At 38.9% G+C, this 24,378-nt stretch overlaps 1 protein-coding gene across 2 annotated transcripts in view; it reads left to right on the top strand.

Moving 5' to 3' along the window:
* CHD6 (chromodomain helicase DNA binding protein 6) overlaps positions 1–24,378 on the top strand; it is a 188,755-nt gene that overhangs the window by 15,670 nt on the left and 148,707 nt on the right. The window contains exon 2 of one of the 2 annotated variants that reach the window (XM_074406545.1): positions 11,902–12,037. The exons of the other annotated variant lie outside the window; for it this stretch is intronic. The gene's annotated coding sequence lies outside the window, so the exon portion shown is untranslated. The remainder of the gene's footprint in view (positions 1–11,901; positions 12,038–24,378) is intronic. 2 annotated transcript variants of the gene reach the window in all.

The following is a 24,378-nucleotide window of genomic DNA, read 5'->3' as shown; positions in this document are numbered from 1 at the left end:
ACTTACAGTTTTACGCTTTGGTGTGAGATGAACGCCAGGGTAAGCCCACAGGTAAAACTGCTCTGGTGGTCAACCAAAGGGCTTGCCTCATAGGAAGGTGAAATGGGCACCTTTTCGTGATTTGTGGTGCCAGCATCCCCTCTCCTCCTTGAAAGGAAGAAAGGGAGAGGGAGAGGAGGGGGTAGAAGAAAGTGTTGTCTCATTAGACGGTAGAGCCTGTAGTTCTTGCAATTCATATTACTCTATTTGACTGAGTTTATTCATGAGACTATTTGAGAGAGTGACTGTAGGGACATGGGTATTTGATCATTTTGCTGTCATTAATCTGCTGACTAAAAGGAGATAGAGCACCAAGGAAATGAAATAGGAAACAACCAAGTTTTCATTAGGAGAATGGAAGAGGAGAGGGACTAAAGAATGCAGGGTAGTAGCTTTGCCTTGTTGGGTGTGTTTGTGGCCAGAGGAAGGCCCTGCCTGGCGAGGGGAAATCAGCTGTGCAAGCAAAGAAACCAGTGGTGGAGAGGCTCAGAGAAGGGATTTGGTGCCAGTGCCAGGTAGGGCAGGAATATGGTAGGACCAAATAAAACAGAAGGATCCCTGTCCCATCTCAGAGCAGTGAAATAATCAGAGCAGATGTTTATTGAGTGCTCATGATATGCCAGGCACTGTATCATCTCATTTAATCCTTTAACACCACTTGAAATTTTAGGTTCTGTTATTACTCCATTTTACCAATGAGGAAACTGAGGCACAGGGAGGTAAAGTAACTTGTTGGGGGTTGCTCAGTTACTTGTCTGACATTTACATAAATGCAGGGCATTAAAGAGCTTGCCTTGAAGTGAGTGAACCCACTGCTTCTGGGACCATATCTGTTATACCATAAGCTTTAGGAGCATACCTTTCCTGGCAGATCCCATAATCTTCATTTGAGTCATTTAGTTGCCAGGTTGCTACCCTGAAGTTCAGTCTTAGAGGCTGGTGACCATAATACTAAAAATAACATTGTCCTAGAGAATATTTATAGTTTTTTCACTCCCTCTTCATAAGTACAGACTGTGCCTTATCTGGGAAATACCACTTATTTTGGGACTCTAGAGTTGGGCATAGAAATGATAGGGCATGTCCAGTGGTAGTCATGTTTCAAGTCAGTTCAACAGACATTTGCATGCGTCTAAAGAGCCCTGCCATGTACTTGGTGCTAGAATGGCAAATATGATCACAGGGGAAATAATAAAAGGAACATAGAAGGAGGGTTAGGTGGTTAGGAAGAACTTTCCAGGAGAGTTAACATCTGAGTTGGGTTTTGAAGGATGAATAGGAGTTTGTCAGGCAGGTAGCAGTCACAGAAAGATGAAGTGAAAATTGTTGGAAACATGGGCAGAGGTTTTCTTCTGATTTTATTGCCAGTATGTCTAAATTTTTGATGTGATAGAAAGAGCCTCCAGTTGTAAAATTCCACTTTTTTCCCCTGGTGACTTGAAATGCCATTGGAATCCTATGCCTCAGCCGTGGGGCCGGATAAGTAGGAATTACGTTTCCAGCCAGTCTAGGGAGGGGCGAATGCTACCCATGTAGCACCTGTAGGCGCACTGCAACTCTGGGCAGAAGCAAGTTTCTTGCTTGTGTGAGGTGACGGTGATGGTTAGCCTAGCTCCAACCCAAAACTTTAACTGCAATTGCTTGACTAGGTTTTTCTTCCTTTATATGAAAATACTGTAGTTGATTGTTGTTATTTATAAAGCATTTAGGCATTCAGTCACAAGTGTTTATTGAGCACTGATGTTTGGATGGGGTTGGCAGATGAGGACCATATATAGAACTTGGGTTTTTGAAATACAACATACATTTCAGTAAAGGGTACTAATCTCAAGCATACTGCTTAGTGGACTTTTACCTGTGTAACCACCACCCTCAGATCAACATAGAGACAGTTGCACTACCTCATAAGGTTCTCTTGTGACCCTTCCTGGATAAGACTCCCCCTCGCTCTACCGGACTCGGCTTAGTTCTGGCTTCTGTCACAAAGATTAGTTTTGCCTGTGGTTGAACAAATGGAATAATAAAAAATGTACTGTGTCATATCTGGCTTCTTTACTGCAAAGTATATCTGTGAGATTCTAATTGTTGGGACGCACTGATCATGACATATGATTTGTGCCATTGAGGGTTGGGTCTGAATTTGTTGGTGGCATTCATTTATTCACTACACATTTACAGGTGCTCTGCAGGGGTTTGTGGATTAAAGATGAATACAGTTCCTGCCATCAAGAACTTTTCAGTCTATTGAAGGAGACAGACACACAAATAATTACAATGTAGAGTAGGTCAACTTTTAAGTGGTTTAAATGGTTTTCAAAAGACTTTATAGAGGTGGTGAGTTTCTTCTGATTCTTAAAGGATTATTAAGAGTTTTCCAGATGGTCAAAGGGCAATAGCTCATGCACAGATGTGGAGGTGTGAAGCGGAGCAGGCTGTCTTCAGAGACCTGCAATAGCAGTACTTTGATTTTAGATTGGTGTAAGAATGGCAGAAACATCACTTTGGGAAGAAATTTTGAGGAAAACATGGGCATATGAGTTTGATTTCCATCTTAGGCAGGAGCCATGGGATGTGACCGCTTTAGCACGTGGTCCTGAAAATACCATAGTGGAGAAAGCAAACAGTGTAAGTGAATTTTGGTGATGGTGCAGCTAAGGAAAAAGGTTCCAGCAGTGCTTTACTACTGATATTGTGGAAGAGTTTTATGAGGTTAGATAAAACTGTAGGGATGCTTATTATGAATGTGGTATTTTTTTCAATAATTGAGATGAATTGAGGTGTTTCATTAAGCTGTCAAAAATCCTCTAAGGATAGATCTAGAAGTAGCATCTCTTCTTGGTCATGGGATTTTTTTTTTTTAGGCAAACTTTGTTCTCCATTGCATTATTTTGCTAAGGCCATAACAAAATACTACAGACTGGGTGGCTTAAACAATAGAAATTTACTTTCTCAAAATTCGGGTGCCTGAAAGTCCAAGATCAAGATGTCAGCAAGTTCGATTTCTTGTAGATAGCTGTTTCTTGCCATATACTCACATGATCTTTTCTGTCTGCTTGTCGGTGTTCAAACGTTTTCTTCTTGTAAAGACACCAGTCATACTGGATTAGAACTCACCCTAATGGCCTCCTTTTAACCTAATCACCGCTTTAAAGACCCAATCTCCAAATACCGTCAAATGCTGAGGAAATAGAGGTTAGGGCCTCAACATAAGAGAGGGTCAGAAACTGCAGCCCATAACACCCATGTTTCACAACTTGTCATAATAAGAGTTGGGCTTTTTGGGGGTTGTCACCAGAGGAAAATAGGCTAGCTGCAATATCCGCAGGTAGCAGTGGTATAGGCCAAAGTCGTGTGGTACCCCATGGGTGCTAGGCTCGCTTTTAAAGTGCCATCTCTGAGTTCTTAGTGGTTTGGGTCAGTGCATACACAAATCCTTTGGGTAATACAGCTTAACTCCTTGTGTGTTCTCATAAATTAATACTGAAAATAGAGACTAAGAAGAAAAGAAACCAAAATGTAATGGCCAAGTGAGCATTGCAAGGAAGATAATTTCATAACTTTCGTAACTTTTAATAATTTATTCTAGTGCTGAACAAACCATATCCCCTCTTTTAGTCTGTAAACCATCACCCTCCCTTTTTGATTGGGCTGAGTTAAACAGCCTTGGCATTCTCCTTATCAAAACAGTTGGATCCAAAGAACTGTTTTAAAATGCCTAAATCTTCTTGGGGGCAAGAAATTGTTTTCTGTAGAAGGACTGCATTTTGAAGTTTCTGTTGTGATTGCCACAAAGAGGGTGGAGGGATAGGTTTTTTTCTTTCTTGTTTAAGGAAGTCTTTTAAGGAAGTGCTTTTACAGAGTTGCTTCTTAAATTGAATTTTAGAAAGACTGCTTTTGTTTTTATCCGTGTAAGAATTCTATGGTAGCAGATAGGCATGTTTTAGGTTCCTGTGAACTGGAAAGCTTTGATTTATTTATCATAATGGTATGTGTCACAGAATTTACTAAGATATGTTAGCTCACACCCGCTGGTATTAGACTCAGCCTAATGTAAAACACAGAATCTTGGGAAGTCACTCCATGCCTAGGTGTTCTCATGTTGCGTCCCTCCTAATGCCAGTGCTGTTCATTGCCTTTTTGTTCTTTCCCTTAGTTGTGGACTTGTTGACCACTATTAGATTTTGCCAGGATAGTCTGGGTCAGGAGTAGGCATTTTTATATCTGTCAACAGCAGCCAAATGTAGTGTGCATTGTTTGAAACAGATCATAGTTCGAAAGTATATCTAGAATTTTACTTACTTTTGAGGAAACAAAACTATGTCACTCAAAAGAGTCTAAGACAGTAAATATTACCTATTACTCTAGCAAATTAAATGTGTTAACTTTCCAAGTTTTTCTATTTTGCTTTCTACCATTTCATTCTACTCTACACTTAGCTTTGACTTTACCCACTTTGTGTGTGTGTGTGTCTCTGTGTGTGTGTGGTTTACGGGTTTTTTGTTTTGTTTTGTTTTGTTTTGTTTTGTTCTAACCATAAAGATGCTGATAGTACTCAAAAGTTTTACATGTTGGGAACCTGTGACCCTTGGATCCACGGGAGTCTGATTTGAAATTCTGTATACCTTGGTAAAGTGGTCTGTATGTTTTATCGGCACCTTCCATCTGTGAAAATTCTTGAATGATTGCTGCTGTATTTTCTAGATATGTCTCCTGCCTTTCTTAAGAGTCCCCCCAATCACCTTTTGTTTAAAAATATCCCAGCAAAATAATGTCAGACCGTACCCTACCACTTCAGGGGAGAAAGGGGACATCAGGGTCCTTAGATGACATTGCATTAAAGAGTGGGAGCTAGGGTAGCATCTCTTTACTCCTAGAAAATTGTCTTGATCCCTGTGTTTAGTTAGACTCTTCTAATTGCAGGGTACAGAGATTTAGGCCTAACTAGCTTAGAGAAGTGGTGTGGAGTGGTGTCAATTCTTCACTCTCTTGTGGTAGTTTTCTACATCTTTACCCTACCACAACCTCATGGGAGATGGATTTTTGTCCCTGCCTCTTCATTTTGCGCTTGGGCATCTGACTTGCTTTGGCCCAGTGGGGTGTTAGCGCACAAGACAAAAGTAGAGGTTTGTAGTATGCTTAGGCTGATGGGCTTGTCCTCGAGTGCCTCTGCCATGACCATGGGAAGAAAAACCCTGAATCGCCACAGCGTCTTCAGCCTGTTTCTCAGTGTGAGACCATAGAGCAGAGCCACCCACACCGACCTGTGCTTAAAGCAGTGCCAGCGCAGCTCAGATGCCTGAGTGAAAATAAAATTCTTACTGTTGTATGCCACTGGGTTTTTGCGATCTGTTGTTCGATGTTATTGTGGCAATAGATGATGACTAACATATTTATCCGATGGATCCATGACAACTCCAGGGGCTTTAGTAGGCAGGTTTTCTTGGATGGTGTCTATAGGATTTTGTCATTTACACCACTCCCTGTGGGTCAGCCTCACCCTTCTTTTCCCACCCACCGGCTTCCTCATTCTACCTACTGCTACCTGCCTCTACTTTATAGCTTTTGCTTGCTTACACACTGTGTTCCCTCTTACCTTTTCCATGCCCAAGGCCCCTCCCTCATGGCTCTTCCAGGCTCTCTGAATCTCATGACTTCTCAGCATTTACTCCTATTGCTTAATGCTTTATTCTTTTGGTACATTGCATTTCAAATTTAAGATAATCTATTTTGCCCAGCAAGGTTGTTTTTTTTTGTTTGTTTTCATTTTTTTTTTTTTTTTCACCACAGAAATGTCATGTCCTCAGTTGCTGGTCCATTCAGGCATTGACTGCTTGCTGTTGGGCTAGGGAGTTCATCTCTGGTCAATTAGATGTGGCACTGGATTATTAATAGGAGGCTGTCCTTTGTACAGCATTAATGTCATTATGACATGTTTTGGGGAGTGTGTATTAAAGCTTGTCAGTTTTTAGGCTGATTGGTTCCCCATTTACCAGAGGGAATGCTTTTCACTTTGCTTTTGCAAGCTTTTATTTTTCTGAGGCTGCATTCCATTTTTCTGTTTCCTGGTTCCAAGATACCAGGGACTCTTGGGATGAACCTTTGTCAAGGAAAAGCATGGGAGAAGAGACCCCTACTGAAAGGAAAGCTGATTCATCTTAAAGGCTCTCTGATTATTCCAAAAATCTGAATAAGCTGGCTTATTTTCTTCTTGACTCCAAAGAGAAGAATAAAATAAGTCAGCTCATTTGAAAGGTTTAGGCTGCTTAGGCTAGCCCATAGTATTTCTGTAACGGAAGACATTGGCCAGTTTAAAATTAGTTTATAGCAATTACAAGGCTGTGCTTAGAGTTATTTCCCAAGTATTTTTCTAAGTATGTTTTTTAGATACTATTTTAAATGGTATTTTTAAAAAGGTTAATTTGTAATTGTTTCTTGCTAGTATGTTGAAATGTAATTGATTTTTATGTCAATCTTATAGCCTATGACCTTATAAAATTAACTGATACATAGTTCTAGAAGCTCCTTTTCTAGATTCTTTGTGATTTTCTATGTTTTGTTAATTATGTCGAGTGCAAATAGCTATTTTATTTCTTCCTGTTTACTCTTTATACCTTCTGTTTCTTTTTCTTGTCTTATTGCACTGGCTAGGCTTGATATTCAATAGATGTGATGAGATTAGATGTCTTTGCTTTGTTCCTGAATTTAAGGGAAAATAATTCAGTCATATTAATTGTAGGTTTTTTATCAATGCCTTTTATCAAGTCGAGGAAGCTACCTTTTGTTCTTAGTTTGTTGAGACTTTTCTTTTTTTTTTTTTTTAAATCATAAATGGATGTTGAATCCTGTTGCATGGTTTAAAAAAGAAACACTTTTTTAGAGTGGCCCCATGAAATGAGATGGGAAGTATCCCTTCCTTTTCTATTTTCTGAAAGAGTTTATGTAAAATTGGTGTTATTTTTCTATTTTCTGAAAGAGTTTATGTAAAATTGGTGTTATTTCTTCCTTAAATATTTGGTAAAATTCACCAGTGAGGTCATTTGCACCTGGGCTTCTCTTTGTTGGAAGGCATTTAACTGTAAATTCCCCATCTTTCATAGATAAAGTACTGTTCAAGTTCTGGTTGTTGTTGTTCTTTTTTTGAGAAGTTTCCCTCTTATTGGCCATTCTGGAGTGCAGTGGCATGATCTCGGGTCACTGCAACCTCCGCCTCCCAGGTTCAAGCAATTCTCATGCCTCAGCCTCTCCTTATAATACCAGCATGCACCACCACACCCAACTAATTTTGTATTTTTAGTAGAGACGGGGTTTCTTCGTGTTGCTCAGGCTAGTCTCAAACTCCTGACCTCCAGTGATCTGCCCACCTCGGCCTCCCAAAGTGCTGGAATTACAGGTGTGAGCCACTGTGCCAGCTGATCTGTTTCTTCTTGAGTGAGCTTTGGTAGCTTGCACCTTTGAGGAATTATTCAGCTTATTTAAGTTCAAATTTATATGCAGGAAATTGCTAATAATATTCCATTATTATCCTTTACTGTATACAGTAACTCTCATGATGTCTCCTCTTTGAGTCCCAATATTGGTAAATTGAGTCTTTTCCCTTTTTTGACTTGATCATTTGGTTAGAGGTTTATAAAAAACTCTTTGGTTTCCTTCCTTTTCTCTACTATTTTTCTGTTCTTAATTTCATTGATTTTTGTTCATTATGATCTCTTCTGCTTCCTTTGGATTTAATTTGGTCTCCAGTTTTAGTTTCTTAGGTGGAAGTTTAATTGATTTGAGGTCTTTCTTCTTCCCCAATATAAGCTTGAATGCTGTAATCTTTTCTCTAAGCACTGTTTAAGTTGCATTCCATAAATTTTCATATGTTGTGTTTTGATTTTTATTCAATTCAGAGTATTTACTAATTTTCCTTGTTTCTTCCTTTTTGATTCATGTGGTGTTTAGATGTGTATTTTATTTGTATTTATGAATTTTCTAGATATCTTTCTGTTAAATTCAAATTTAATTACTTTGTAGTTGGATAATAAAATACTTTTAATTCTTTCAAATTTGTTGAGGTTTGTTTTATGGCCGAGAATATAGGCTGTATTGGTGAACATTCTGTGTTCACTTGAAAAGAATGTATATTCTGCTCTTACAGGATGGGGTGTTCTGTAAATGTTAATTAGGTAAAGTTGGTTGTAGTGTTACTCATATCTTCTAGATACAAATTTACTTCTACATACTTTATGGATTACCAAAAGTGGAGTGATGAGTCTCTAACCATATTATGCATCTGTATATTTCTCCTTACAGTTCTCTCAATTCTTGCTTAGTGTGCTTTTAAGCGCTGTTGTCAGGTGCATACATATTAAGGGTCATTATATTTTCTTGATGAATTAACTCACATATCATTCTGGGGTGACTCTCCTTATTGCTTTTACTATTCCTTTATTTCAGATCTGCTTTGTGTAATATTTATGTAACCTCTCTGGCTTTCTTTTGATTAGTATGTGTATGGTGTATCTTTTCCCATCATTTTTCTTGTAACCTATCTATGTCTTTAAAGTGGATTTCTCATAGAAACAAATAACTGGGTATTGTGATAATCTCTGCCTTTAACTGGCATATGAAGACTGTTTAAATTTAACATAATTATTAATATGGTTGAATTTCAATCTGTTATCTTGCCAATTGATGTCTGTTTGTTTCTGATCTGTTTCCTGTTTCTTCTTGTTCCTGCTTTTAGATTGAGCCTTTTTAAAAAAAAAAAATTCAATTTTATCTCTGCTATTGATGTATTAATTATACCTCTTTATAAAAACGTAGTGCTTGTCCTTGGATTTACAAGATACATCACAACCTACCTTCCCATATTATACTAATTCTCATACAGTATGAGATCCTAACACTACAATATACTTCGTTTTTTCCTTTCATCTTGTATGATACTGTCATACATTTTACTTTTATATTTTTTATAAACTCTACAATATGCCGTGACTGTTTTTGCTTTAGGCAGTTATCTTTTAGAATGATTAAAAGTGTGAAAAAAAAACATCTTGCAGTGACCTCTGTTTTTGCCATTTCTGGAGCTATCAACTTCTTTATTTATGTAGGTCCTCACTTTGGTTCAGTGCCATATGCCTTCTGCTTAAAGAACTTCGTTTACCATTTCTTGTAGTGCAGGTATGCTGACATTGAATTATCTTAGTTTTTGATTGTCTGAAACTCATTGTTTTGCTTTCATTTTGGGGAGATGTTTCTGAGTTGTAAGGGGTTCCCCCCCGCCTTCATTACTTTAAAGATGTTACTCCATTGTCTTCTGGATTGCAGAGATTCTGATGAGTAGTCTGACGAATTTTTTATTTTAATTTTTTTCTTCCAGGGTAATGCATTTTGCCCTCTCTGGCTGCATTTAAGATTTTCTGTTTCACTTTGATTTTTAGCTGTTTGTGAAGTGTCTAGATGTGTGTTCTTTATTGTATTTATTATGTTTGTGTGCTTGCTTGCTTGCTTATATTTATTCTGTAGGGTTCTCTGAGCTTCTTGGAGCTGTGGTTTGATGACTTTATTTTTAGAGAATTACCAGCTTCCCCCCTTCCCTAAATATATTTCTGCCTCATTCCTCTCTCTATTCCCTTCTGCCATCCGGAACTCCAAGTTATATGTATATGATGCCACTGAGCATATCTCACAGCTCTCCAGCCTTCTTTCTGTGTTTTCTTTCACTTCTTTTTCCTCCTTTTTATTCCAGTTGGGGTGATTTCTAATGACCTGTCTTCAAGTTCATTGATTGCTACCTTGACTGTGTGGAGTGTTCTTATGAGTCCATCAGAGGAACTTTTAAATCTCTGATGACTTAAAAAAAATTATGCCATTTCCATTTGACTCTCTCTCACATATTTCATCTTTCTGTTGAAGTTTCCCATCTGTTCATACATATTGTCTACCAAATTCTTTAACATATCAATTGTTATTTTTAATTTACTCTCCAATAGTTAACGGCATCTTGGTTACCTTTCTCGGTCTGGCTCTCTGGTTTGCTTCATCTTTTGATACGGGTTCTTCCCTTCTTTTGCTTTTTCATATACCTTACAATTCTTGATGGACTGCTGGACATTATTGCAGAACAACAGAGACTGAGATGGACATTAAATGTTGATGTTGAGACTACTACCATTACAATGGTATTGGGGTTTGGCAGGGAGTCATATTTGTGTATGTAGAATATTCAGCACCTGTCTTAGGACTTGGAGTATAACTTTACTATTCTCACTTATTATAAAATTTTGCATTTCCATATTGTTTCCTTTTGTAATACTCCAAAGATTCACCTTATCAAGAATTTCCCCCTGGAGTTGCCAACTCCTTTATTTCTACTCACTGTGTCTGAAACTCTTCCTTAGTTATATCAGCTCTTGCATCAAATGACATTTGTTAGCAAGTTTCTTTCTCATGAAACTGATTTCTTAAAAGCAGGTTCAGTGTTTTATTAGTATTTGGATATGTAGATTCTTTGACTACATTTTAGGTGCAGGGTTTTAAAAAAATAATCGAATTGAGATTATTTAATGATTTTTATTCCTTAGAAACCCACACTGCCCCTCCCACCAACAGTTTGTGGGAAGATTGTCTCTGTGTTTCCACTGTCAACTGTGATGTATCTTAAAAAATGCACTGGAGTAAGAAGTGAGGGCTGATCATGGATGAATTTATGAGGAATTTGCTTTTATACCGAGAAGACATGCATTTTCTCTCCTAGGTATCCATGTATGTTTTGTGTCCCTACCATGACGGTAAGGTTTTGAGGGAATCGCTGTCTTCTGCTTCCCAATGTGCCCTTTAGTGCTAGTACAATGCTGTGTACACAGCAGATGCTCATCAAATATTTCTTCACAGGATTTAATGAGACTAATGGATTTTGGAAGATGGTACTAATGGATTTACTTTTTCTGTTTGCTCCTTAAAAACTCCAAGTGGTGATAATGGTGATATTATTTCATTATGGTAGACATATCATGTGTGGCTAAGAATGTGGACTCTGCAACCAGACTGCCTGGATTTGAATCCTGGCTTAGCTACTTACTAGATCTGTTTTCTTTGGCAAGTTACTTAACCTTCTTGTGCTTTGATGTCCTCATCTATACAATGGGAATGATGATAGTACTGTACCTATCTCATGGGATGATTATGATGATTAAGACGAAATGCATTAAATGTTAGCTGATACAGTCTACCTTTATTATTACTAACAGTGAATATTACACAAATCCAATTTTAAGTTCTTAGAAGGTAAGTTACTTGAGTAGAAGGACTTTTAATATCTGAAAGCCATCTATCAGTGTGGATAAATATAACTACTACTTCTGTATTAATTAAGGAAGTAACCACCTTTGCTTGGAATAGTAACAGCAGAAAGGGAGCAGAGCTAATTAATTTCAAATTTGCTAGCAATAATGTTGTTTCTTCTGTCTTACCTTAGGAACAATCTGCCCTGTTCCTAAGGGAATAAGATCAATAGATAAATAAATTTCCCAGATTAGCTTTCACTACAACCAAATGTACTTCATCTTATAGCTTATTTTGAATTGTATGTTAAAACTATGTTCATTCTTGCCTAAAGGCAAGGCATTATTTGTTGTTGTTTTTCTGGTGTCTCTTCCTTTTTGTCATCATTATTGGCCACAACGTGTTCAACGGATATATTTTTTGTCTTTTTTTTTTTTTTCTGAAGCTGGATCTCACGGTGTCACCCAGGCATAATCATGTCTCACTGCAGCCTTGACCTCCCAGGCTCAAGTAATCCTCCTGCCTCAGCCTTCCAACTAGCTGGGACCACAGGCATGCACTACCATGCCCGGCTAATTTTTTATTTTTTTGTAGAAATGGGGTGTCCTTATGTTGCCCAGCTTGGTCTTGATCTTCGGGGCTCAAGCCATCCTCAGCCTCCATAAGTGCTAGGATTACAGAGGTGAGCCAGTCAAGAGATGTGTAAAGCAGAGAAGGGAGTCACAGAAAGGTGAGTTTAGCCTGGTAAGACATATTTGGCAGATAGCTGTTGGGAAAATAATTGGTAAGATACAATAGTTTGGATTCATTATTTTCTTTACCCAACAAGAGGGTATACAAAGGACAGTTACAGAGCAAAAGGGAAATACTCTTTGCATAGCTTTGGTACCTGTATTGCCTGCTGAACCCCTTTATTAAAATAATAGTTTATAACATTTGAACAATGCCCTCTTCTATACATGCAGTAGACTAGTGTTTTTTTAAGTTTTGCAAGGAAATTGGTGATGCACTTGACCTGTGAATCTGTGATATATTCAGTTAATGTGTTAACTACGCTGATACCAAGTATAAGGTGATAATAGCCTGACTTAAGTTGGGAATAGTGGAAATGGAGAAGAGATTGCTGTAAATGTACTTTAAAAACAGGTGCTTTTTCTTTTATTGTACGAAAGATTATTTCTTGGATTGTATAAAAATATTTATATGAGTGTTGGAAAAGCTTGAAAAGTAGAAAGAGGCAAGCTGCTGAAGTCTTAGAAATATATATATCCTGTTTAAAAACATGTTTTAGTGATCAGTTTCTTTGAATAACTTTTCTAAGGGGATGGAAGTTAGAAGAGTTCAGTTTGGTATCAAGACATCTTGTTTATACTTTGATGATAGGTTTCCATTGCTTAGTGGAAAGCACACCTCCGTAGGAATGTGGAGAGAATTTCTACTGACAAGGAAGTACGGTTAAAGCATCTCACTTACAGCCTTTAGAGGCCACTAGTATCACATGTTTTTGTGTTTTACAAATGTAGGCTTTCTGCAGTTTTTCATGCCTCGTGGATGGTGGCCAAACTTAGGGTTGATTATGAGTTCCTGTCTCTCTCTCGTTTCTTTTAGCCTTTAATTTTTTTTTTTTTTTTTTTTTGAGGCGGAGTCTCATTCTGTTGCCCAGGCTGGAGTGCCGTGGTATGATCTTGGCTCACTGCAACCTCCACCTCCTGGCTTCAAACGATTCTCCTGCCTCAGCCCCCTGAGTAGCTGGGATCACAGGCACATGCCACCACACCCAGCTAATTTTTATATTTTTTGTAGAGATGGGATTTCACCATATTAGCCAGGCTGGTTTCAAACTCCTGACCTTAGGTGATCCATCCACCTCGGCCTCCCAAAGTAGATTTTGTTTTTCTTTTCTTTTTAATGGGGGTCTTGCTGTGTTGTCTAGGCTGGTATCTAACTCCTGGACTTAAGTGATCCTCCCACCTCAGCCTCCGAGTGGCTGGGATTACAGATGTGCATCACTGCACCCAGCAAGAAAGTATTTTTATTATAGAGAATTTCAAACATAGACAAAAATAAAATAATACAAAGAATTTTCATGCCATTCTTGTTTTATCAGTCTCCTCTCATTTTTCTTTTTCTTATGTTTATAGAACATCCCAGACAACCTATCATTTCAACTATAATTATCTGTCAGATACGAGCATTATAGAAAGTCATGTTATATTGTCATACACAACAACGTTAACTCTAATTCCTTAATATTATCTAAATCTTTTTTCTCATTTTCTAAAAAATGTCTTTTTACTCTTAATTCTTTGCATTAGGTCCACGTAATGCATTTGATTAATACATTGCTTCAGTTTCTTTTCTTTTTTTTGAGATGGGGTCTCACTATGTTGCCCAGGCTGTTCTCAAACTCCTGAGCTCAAGTGAACTGCCTGCTTTGGCCTCCCAAAGTGCTGGGACTATAGGTGTGAGCTTCTGGTGCCTGGCCAGTTTCTTTTCTTTTCTTTTTTTTTTTTTTGAGATGGAGTTTCGCTCTTTCCAGGCTGGAGTGCAATGGCGCGATCTCGGCTCACCGCAACCTCCGCCTCCTGGGTTCAGGCAATTCTCCTGCCTCAGCCTCCTGAGTAGCTGGGATTACAGGCACGCGCCACCACGCCCAGCTAGTTTTTTGTATTTTTAGTAGAGACGGGGTTTCACCATGTTGACCAGGATGGTCTCGATCTCTCGACCTTGTGATCCACCCACCTCGGCCTCCCAAAGTGCTGGGATTACAGGCTTGAGCCACCGCGCCCGGCCTCTTTTAATCCATAGTAATTCACATGCCACACCCTGCCTGATTTTGAGAGGTTGGTTATGCTATTGAAGAACCTGGGACATTGCCTTTCCCTACATTCTGGATTTTGCTGCTTGTATCCTTGCGTCATATAACCTGTCACTCTTTCCCTATTTTGCCTGTAAACAACTAGGTAGATTTGGAGGTTTGCCTGTTATAATCATTCATTTTTTTAAATTGTACTTGCTATTTACATTAGAAGACACATAATGTTTGATTGCCGCACTTTGTTTTTTGAGCCACAGTTTCCCTCTGTTGCCCAGGCTGGAGTGCAATGGCGCAATCTTGGCTCACTGCAACTTCTGCCTCCAAGGTTCCAGCAATTCTCCTTCCTCAGCCTCCTGAGTAGCTGGGATTACAGGTGTGCGCCACCACGCCCAGCTAATTTTTGTATTTTTAGTAGAGACGGGGTTTCACCATGTTGGCCAGGCTGGTCTCAAACTCCTGACCTCAAATGGTCCGCTGCCTTGGCCTCCCAAAGCGCTGGGATTACAGGTATGAGCCACTGTGCCTGGCTGATAGCCCTACTTTGTATGCTTATTGATTGGTGGGTTTATGTTGGCAAAGACCCTTGTTGTCAAGTTGTTTCCCCCATTAACCAACAAAATCCGTTGGATGACATTTGACCATTTGCAGATTTCCAAGTTTGTCCATCTTTCACATATTGGTTTGAACTTGACATTCATTGGTGATTGTTGTCTAAATAGTTATTTCACTATTGTTACATTTTAAGAAGAGCTAACTTTCATTTTGTTAAAAAGTGACACAGAAATTATTCATTTTAAAAAAACCTCTTTTTAAAAAACCTGTGAGCAAAGTCTGAGGTGTCTGAAAATTCATTTGTTCACTATGCACTCTACCTTTTTCTGTGATTATACCTTGTAAAAGAGGTATCATTGTGATAGATAAGAATGTTTAAAAGTTGTATTTAGCTAAATTAAGTGCCCCTCTAGTTACTTGAATATGTTGTCTTTAAACAGTTTTATGGGAACAAATTTTGATCTAGAGTCCTGTTTCTGGATTATCATGGATTTGTGGTTTTTATCTATATTGGGGGTTTGGGACTTGCTCCTTCAACCAAGGAAAATAAAATTCTAAATCCATATAAGTCACTTATTCTCACTCCGATTGTCACAAATTTTTTCTATAACCCAGGATGGCTATTGTTTAAATATCAGTATTTAACTTTATATAGTATTTCCTATGTGCCAGACACTGTACTTTGTAATTTGCGTCTACTAATTTATTTAATCCTCATCTGATTAATATTTCTGTTTTGTAGATGAGAAAACTGAGGCAAGGAGGTTAAGTGATGTGCCCTGGCCATGTGGCTAACAAATAGCAAGGGCTAAGATTTGGACCCAGGCATTAATTGTAGAATCCGTACTCTAAGAGAGGGAGAGAATGGATTATCTAGGGTCTGTATTACTAGAAAAATACCTCGAGTGTACTGTCCTACTGGCCTTGGAAGATAATCTGTTTATTTAACATATAGTAATCTACACATATATTTATTTTGTTTACCCATGTTATATGTTTAGTGTATACAGATACACACACACATACACATACACTGCATGTCTACCTGAAGGAGCAAATATTTGGGGTTTTCCCTTTGGAAAGTCCTTCTTAATGTAGAATCTTTTTTTGAATCTCTTCACTTGACCTTAGAGCAGAAATAGTCCCCAGATTATCCTCTGGGGTAGAGAGAACCTTTGAGGTCAGAGTAGATGGAAAAATCAAAAGAAACATAGCAGACAGTTTGAGGTCACAGATTCACACAGGATACCACTCTGACCCTTGGACCCTATTTCCTTGAAGTTAAAGCTGCTTGTTACAAAGCAGCTACCCAGATAAATCTTAGCTATATAATTTCAGGCTACTTTTGGAGCAGAAAACCAAATAACTGGTATCTAGTACCAAAGAAACAATTTTTAAAATTATCCAATCATGATAAATACTGGCCTCAAGTCTCTGATTACAGAACCAAGCCAGGAGGTACTGTAGAGACTATCTTGTTGTAAGTTTATTTCTGCTGTCTCTTTGCTTAGCAGTTTTTTTTTAGTTGAAGTAATGTGTCTTGTATTTTAACAAATTCTTAAATAATTCTCTTTCTCTCTTTTTTTGTCCCTCATTCTGTTTTTACTTTAGCATGCGTATTTATTTCTGCCAAATGTTAGTTCAGATGGGAGTTGTAGACAATTTGAGCAGGCATGTTCTTTCACAAAAAAGTTAACCACCTTTCCCTTTCTCTGTTTTTATGCTTGGATTGTGCATATTTTATGTTGGTCTGATAAGAGATTAATCTGTGTGAACAAGAACATGACAAGATCCTCAAGAATCTGAACATCATATTAACAATCTGTTGTTTTGAATAGTTGTATGTTATTGATAGGGATAAGATGGAAAAAGATGAGGGAGCGTCCTCAGGTCTGGTGCTGACTAAGACATATTTATCTCGTGTCTTTGAGTCCGTATTTGAAGTTTCTTTTTTTTCTTGGGAGACAAGAGTCTCGTCCAGGCTGGAGTGCATTGTGCATTGTACGATCTTGGCTCACTGAAACCTCTGCCTCCCGGGTTCAAGTGATTCTTGTTCCTCAGTCTTATGAGTAGCTGGGACTACAGGTACATGCCACCACACATGGCTAATTTTTTTATTTTAGCAGATGCTGGGTTTCACCATGTTGGCCACCCTGGTCTCGAACTCCTGACTGCAGGTGATCTGCCTGCCTTTGCCTCCTGAAGTGCTGGGATTATGCATGCCACCCCTGGCCTGTGTTTGAAGTTTCAAGTGGCCTATGCCAGTGGTAAAACTTAACAGTAAAGGCCTTAAGGGATTGATTCCCTACATATATAGTGGGGATGGGCTTAAAGACAAAATACTTAACTTTTTCTTATTCTATTTATAGATTAAAATATTGATGCTGTATGTGATTTTTGGTAATCATTATTGCAGGATTAATTTTCTTCACATATAGAGAATTTCTTCAAGTACTTAACATGTTTTGGTAAAGATGTTTGTGTCTTCTCACAGAAACGGATTTCCTGAATTATCTTCCTGGCTTCTATGCAGCTTTTCCTTTTTAGTAAGTTTTGCTTGAAGAAAAAAATGAATTAATTTTTCTTCTATATTAAAAACTTTCTTTTTCACCTAGATAATAGATAACTCAGTTAATAGAGATCATATTACTATTTCTGCAGAAGAATTCATTTCCCAGATTTATTTTTCATGGTATATAGTTTTAGGTACTGAGTTACAGAATTATGGGATTTTATGGCATGGCATTTTTTGAAAAGGATTTTTTTTTTTTTTTTTTTTTTTTTTTTTGAGGCAGAGTTTCGCTCTTGTTACCCAGGCTGGAGTGCAATGGCGCCATCTTGGCTCACCGCAACTTCCGCCTCCTGGGTTCAGGCAATTCTCCTGCCTCAGCCTCCTGAGTAGCTGGGATTACAGGCATGTGCCACCATGCCCGGCTCATTTTTTGTATTTTTAGTAGAGACGGGGTTTCACCATGTTGACCAGGATGGTCTCGATCTCTTGACCTCGTGATCCACCAGCCTCGGCCTCCCAAAGTGCTGGGATTACAGGCTTGAGCCACCGCACCCGGCCTGAAAAGGATTTTTTTTTAAGGCTTCACTTTACAGTTGAAAATACAAAAAGAGTCAGTTGTTTGGTTTCATTGATGATTGTCCTGTATGTCTTCTCGTGTAGGTTGTTGAGTGAGCTGACTAGCTCCTCAGAGGGACAAACCATACAATGACAGGGAGAAATTAGAGAAATGATTGGATTTGGTGTAGTAGAAATTTAAGACGAATATTATGTTGGACATATTAGCACAATTCTATGTGCATTAATGGAGACAGGATAAATAAGAGTTCTACTTTTGTGGCTTTTTTTTTTTTTTTTTTTAATGTTGGGGTCAGTTCCAGTGTGGTGCCAAACTGTCCTCTGGATGGTTGACTTCTCATGTCTGGTCTGTGTGAGTGGGCAGGCGCTCCCTTGGCCCCAGCCCCTTGTGTATGCAGTTGCAGCCAGTTGGTATTCACTTGGTATTCATGACGTGAGCCATATAGCAGGTGCATGCATGAAGGAAGCTTGAGGTTTCTTTTCACAAAGTTATTGATGTTTGTATAAGTATATTTTTACTGGCCATCTTTTTACCGTTGGAGGATGTCCAGGTTCTTGGCGTTTGGAACAAATAATTGAACAAAATATACAAACAAAGCAAGGAAAGAATGAAGCAACAAAAGCAGAGATTTATTGAAAATGAAAGTATACATCACAGGGTGGGAGCAGGCTGAGCATAGAGGCTCAAGGGCCCTGTTACAGAATTTTCTGGGGTTTAAATACCCTCCCGAGGTTTCCTTTTGGTTACTTGATACACACCCTATGTAAATGAAGTAGTGTCCTGCAATCAGTCTGATTGTTTGTGGAAAGCAAAGGTTTGACCAGTCAGAGGCTAAAGTGAAGTTACAAAATTGCCCATCTATGCAAACAAAGACTTGGCTGCAGTCAGTCTGATTGGTTGGCCAATCAAAGGCTAAAGTTAAGTTACAAAGTTACACTCCTATTCAAATGTCCTGTTGGTTTTCTCTCTGCCAGGAAGAAAAGGAGGGGACTTCTATGGAATTTTGATTTGCCTCTAGGCTGAATTGGCCTGAGGTTCCCTGCCTCCAGACCCTATTTTCCTGCCTCACTATAAACTCTTTTGTCTTGGTTCTCATGGTTTTCAAGTCGTTTCTTAAGGGCTTAAAAGATAAAGAGTCACATCATAAATAAATAAGAATTTTGTGGTTTTTCTTTCCAGTGTGTATTATCTCATAATCATTCCCCATGTTCTTCAGACTGTCCAGAGCAACACTCATAGCTGGCAACCTTGTCTTGGTCCCAACTTGTTAATGGGAGTACCTCTAGTATTTCATCATAAGGTTGGACTTGATTTTGATGAATATTTGTGAGTGTTCACACTACTTTAACCTGATAAAGTGTACCTTAGTGCAGCTTTGACTTTGTAAATTAAGGAGTATACAGAACATGGAAGGTTCAGGAGAGAGCAGAAAAATGTATCAATGACTAAATAATACCCAGTAGAGAAGCTAGAAACCTGATATATTTATCCTAGAGAAGAGAAAAAAAACTAGAGGATGATTACATTATCTCCAACTATAGGCATTTTGGAGCTTCCAGATCATCTTCAAGAATGAAAAAACTGTTCACTTTTTTCCTTTGGTAAAGTTTTTATTGAACAATAACATACAAAGAAGTGTATCAAATTTAAATTTTAGATGGTTTGCCTCTTCCTCTACCCACTCCACTCCCTCTCTTTCTTCCTCTCCCACCCCCACTTCCCTTTCCTCTTCCTCTCTCCCTTTCCAGTGTAATGAGAGCTAAAATAACATTTGCTTGCCTGAGGGCATTGCTGACCTGAATTTAGGAGAAAGTTAGATCCACTATTTATCTGAACATTGAATGATGGGCCGCTTTTACCCCTGTGCTTATGAGGATCGGGAATCCAGTCTTGTCCTTTTCCCTGTGGTCTGTAAAGACCCAGAGCAGGGAGTTAGTTTGTTGGTTCTTGGGGCTGCAGTAGCCCTTATCGGAGCTGATTTCTCTAGAATTGCCTTATGGGTCAGAGGCGCCTCCTGTGGTGAAATGTAGAGTGAACTCCACAGGTTTTCTCTTGTCTTCACTTCCAGTCCTTGCTTACTTTATGAAATAGATTGTCAAACTTTCATTGATGTTACAGTCTCTTAACTTCCATGGCTCTTAGGTTTTTAAAGCTTAGGTCTTGATGTTTGTTTTCATTTTTTCCTTTTGTGGTGTTCTCCAGCTACTGTGTGCTAGTCTTCCTTACTAGATCGTAGGTCTTAACCCCTTTTCTTGGGCCAAAGATATTTGTATGACTTACTTCTAATTTGAAACTTTCAGAATTTAGCTCTTCCTTGTCATTTGATCTAGATGTTTATGTGGTTTAATCACGGTAATCTGCAATATTATTTTTCCATTTAGGGTTGTCGTGTAACATTCATAATACAGGCTAAAAATCATGAAATTTGAGATTTTAGGTTGCATGAAATGAGTAATTCCAATGTCAGGATCTTCATTCATTCATCATACAGTTACAGAGCCAGGCACTATACTGGGTAACGAAATGTAGTGGCTTGTATAATACTGCCTCAAACTTCATAGAATTTAGAAGAGTTTAGTGAAATGTCCTTAATCTCTTCTAGATTGGTGGTAGTAGAAGGTCTTGAGCTTTAGAATCATACTGTCCTGGGTACAGATGTAAGCTTTCCTAGCTATTAAAGTTGAATAACTTCAGATAATTGTTTATACTCTGGACGTAGGATAAGAGGGCCTTTTTCCCAGGGTTAGAGTTCAGATTTCACTGGTAAAGGTGTGGTTGTAGCTCATTGGGTAGCAGAGGAGTTCTCTGGCTGCTTGGGCCAGAGCTAGTACACAGTTGCTGGGCAACAGGAAACCAAACCTGGTGGGTAGGCATGCAGAACGGAGTTGGGGTGCCACTGTGGGCACCCCACAGTGCATGTAAAGTCTGCATTGGGAAGGCTGTGTTAAACAATGCTTCAGGGTCCAGATGAGCCAGGCCTGGTAGGTGGGCATGCAGAAGGAAGTGGTACATGGCATCCTTTTTAGGAGGGCCGCAGGAAACAGCTCTCTGGGAGGCAAGCCAGCAGAGGCCTTCAGGAGGCCTTCAGAGGTGTGTGAGGCCTGGTGTCCCTGCTGTCCATGTCTACAGGAGCACAGGAAAGTAGTCACCAGGCCTCGTGTGGTCGCTGAGGGACTATGTGCTTTGTGCTCTGTGTGTGTGGTAGTCAGAACACTACCTTATCTCCCCACATACTTGCACTGGACCTTGGGGCAGGAGCAAGAACAGCAAAATCACAGCACTTTTCAACCGGAAAGACAAGCTAAGCTCCCTTCTTCCTGCGTTGTCCCTCCAGCTCCCTCTGCTGACCAGGCTTAGCATCACGTGCTCTGTAAAGGAAAAATTCTGGAGCTTCCAGTCCATTATTATGGAGCTGGTACTGAAGGGTGAATTTGGAGTTAACAGACAATAAATTGATGACTGGCACAGAAGCCAAATACAAGAGTAATGACTATAGAATAGACAAGTATAAGAATACAGATTCCACTTTTTTTTTTTTTTTTTGAGACGGAGTTTCACTCTTGTTAGCCAGGCTGGAGTGCAATGGCGCGATCTTGGCTCACCGCAACCTCCACCTCCTGGGTTCAGGCAATTCTTCTGCTTCAGCCTCCTGAGTAGCTGGAATTACAGGCACGTGCCGCCATGCCAGCTAATTTTTTTGTATTTTTAGTAGAGACGGGGTTTCACTATGTTGACCAGGATGGTCTTGATCTCTTGACCTCGTGATCCACCTGCCTTGGCCTCCCAAAGTGCTGGGATTACAGGCTTGTGCCACCGCGCCTGGCTTCAGATTCCACTTTTATAAGGTACAGGAACAGGTAAAACTACACTGTGAGAAGTCAGGCTAGTGGTTACTTTTGGAGAAAAGCGGTAGTGAACGGAGTATGGATTTGTAGTGTTAATGTTCTGTTTCTGGATGTGGATGCTGGTTACACAGCTGTGTGCAGTTTATGAAGAGCTATACTTTGTATCATACTGTCTGTTATACTTCATTAAAATTTAAAATATGGCATAATCTGATTCAAAAAGTAAAAGCTTTAAAACAAGATCCACTCTAGAATAGAGGAAATATAAAATAATCCAAGATATCTCATCCTTTTTGTTTTTTAGTGTTTAAAAACCACTTGAAGGTTGTCTAACTTAATGTCTAAAAATAGATATCTAATTCATTCTACAAGAATATTAGTGTCCAAGGAGTTTGAGACCAGACTGGCCAACATGATGAAACCCTGTCTCTACTAAAAAATACAAAAATTGTCTGGGTGTGGTAGTGGGCACCTGTAGTCCCAGATACTCAGGAGGCTGAGGCAGGAGAATTGCTTGAACCCAGTAGGCAGAGGTTACAGTGAGCCGAGATTGTGCCACTACACTCAGCCTGGTGACAGAGCAAGACTCCGCCCCCCCCAAAAAAATTAATGGCCAGACTTTTTTTTTAATCAAATTGGTAACTCTGAAGTCTTCAGTAGAGCAACTTATACTTCATTTTGCTGTTCTTCTTATCAAATCTTTGAGCAGCAACTTCTAAGCTTTTTTTATGGCCTCCCAAATACCTCTTTGTTCTTAGTCTAAATAAAATCTCACTGCTGTCTTCTGTAAGTGTTGTCTTTGCTTTTATCTGTGTCATGTTATATCATTCTTGCAGCTGACAAATCGCCAGACCTCCTTTTTCTTCACAAAGAGATTTGGAAGCCCTCCATATAGGAGTTAATGATAACAACAACTGTAGAGTTTGGTTTGGAAACTGGCGGTGATAGGAGAGACTGAGTATGTAGCTTTTAGAAGCTGTAACAGAAGCAACTCAGTACCGTGATTTGTTCAGGAGTAAGTAACTCTGGGAGCAGAATCTAAGGAATCCACCAAGTTAGTGGTTGAACCTGGATCCAAGGGTTGGATATGGAATCTAGAAAGAGTTCATGTTCACAGAAAGCAGAGGTTGTTAAGAAACTCTGGCATTACAGTGTGGGCAGAATTTCCGGGAATTTCAAAGTGGAGCCAGCTGCTTAAAGCTCAGTTGTTAAATCAAAGTGAGTAACATTAGTAGACTAATTCTACTTTTGTGGACAGAGCTTGATATCTCCCAGTATACAGGGTATGAGGTTGTTCTGTGCTTTGAATAGGTGGTGATATTCTTGTACATTGAGTGGTTTTGGCCAGGGCAAGAGTTACTGCAAACATGTAACATAGAAGGCTAAAATCTATGGTGATTCTCTTGCAAAAATTGTTTCCTTATCATCTTTGACCCTTAAGTTGTTTGGAGGTGAAGGAAGAAAACAGCAAAAGTGGTGAAATTAGCCAGTGGGCCCTTCATATATACATTCATTCCACATACTTGCCCAACCAGTGTATGTGTACTGTACTTATATTAATGGTCTGTCCTAAATACTGGGGACACAAAGATGAATCCGATGCAGTCCCTTGGCCCACTGAGTTGTTATTTTGTATTCCTCTCTTCAAGGGCTGCCTTCATCACTTATCTGTGATAACCCAGCTTTGCACCAACTCCTTGAGGATTTTGATGAGCCTTTAAGAATTTGGTACTTGGATTTCATATACGACCTAATTTGAGTTTCCTGACTTTCAATTTCTTTCATTTTATTACTAGTCTGGGCTTGTACTGCCACCAGTAAAGATTGTCATTTTCAAATTTAACATCTTGAGGAAAGTTGCCTATGATTGAAGATATGAGTCTAATTCCGCACATGTATTCTAGAGTGGCAGTTTGGAAATTTGCTGTACTCCAAACTGGTCATCTGTATCTAGAAAAACCTTAAATCATGCCATCGCAGCTGGTCCTCAGTGCTTGAACTGATGATGGAAGGGAACATTGGAAGAGGTAACATAAATACAGTAGTCCCTCAGTGTCCACAGGGGATTGGTTTCAGGCACCCCCTCCCCCACCCCCCACAGCCCCATGCCAACATTTGAGGATGCTCAAGTTCCTTATTTAAAATGGCATAGTAATTGCCTACAACCTACTCACATCTTCCCATATACTTTCAATCATCCCTAATATAGTATAAATGGTATGTAAATAATTGTTATACTGTATTTAAAAAATTTGTATTTTTATATTTTAAAAATTTTATATTACTGCTTTATTGTTATGTAGTAAATATTTTTGGTCTGCTGTTGGTTAATTCTGAGGATGTGGAGGGCTGACTGTATAAGCAGGAGGTGATACATGATAAGAAATTAAGTTTGTGTTATAAAATGGTTTTCTTTTGATCTGGAAATTGGTACTATTTACCAAGAAATGAATAGCCCTTACTCTGTGATTTTTGTGCTTATTCTGGCCATGAATTCTGTCATCTCTCAGACCCGTCCCCCTAAAATAGTGCCCCATGTCAATCTGAAAACCTTACTTTTAGGCAAACAACTAGTTTTATTTAGGTATTAGAAGTTAGTAGTTTTAACAACATGTGATTTGTTAATATAGTATGAATTTAAACTAGGTGGCCAAGTTTGTACCAGTTTGCAGGCAAATTAAATAAATCACATATGGTATAGATGATGTTAACAGATTTTTGTCGATTGTCTTAAGTTGGCCTAAAGTGACCTCCTAAGTATTCTGCT

Source organism: Saimiri boliviensis, chromosome 9 (assembly GCF_048565385.1).
Source record: "Saimiri boliviensis isolate mSaiBol1 chromosome 9, mSaiBol1.pri, whole genome shotgun sequence".
Classification (NCBI taxonomy): domain Eukaryota; kingdom Metazoa; phylum Chordata; class Mammalia; order Primates; family Cebidae; genus Saimiri; species Saimiri boliviensis.
This window is presented reverse-complemented; position numbering and strand designations above follow the sequence as displayed.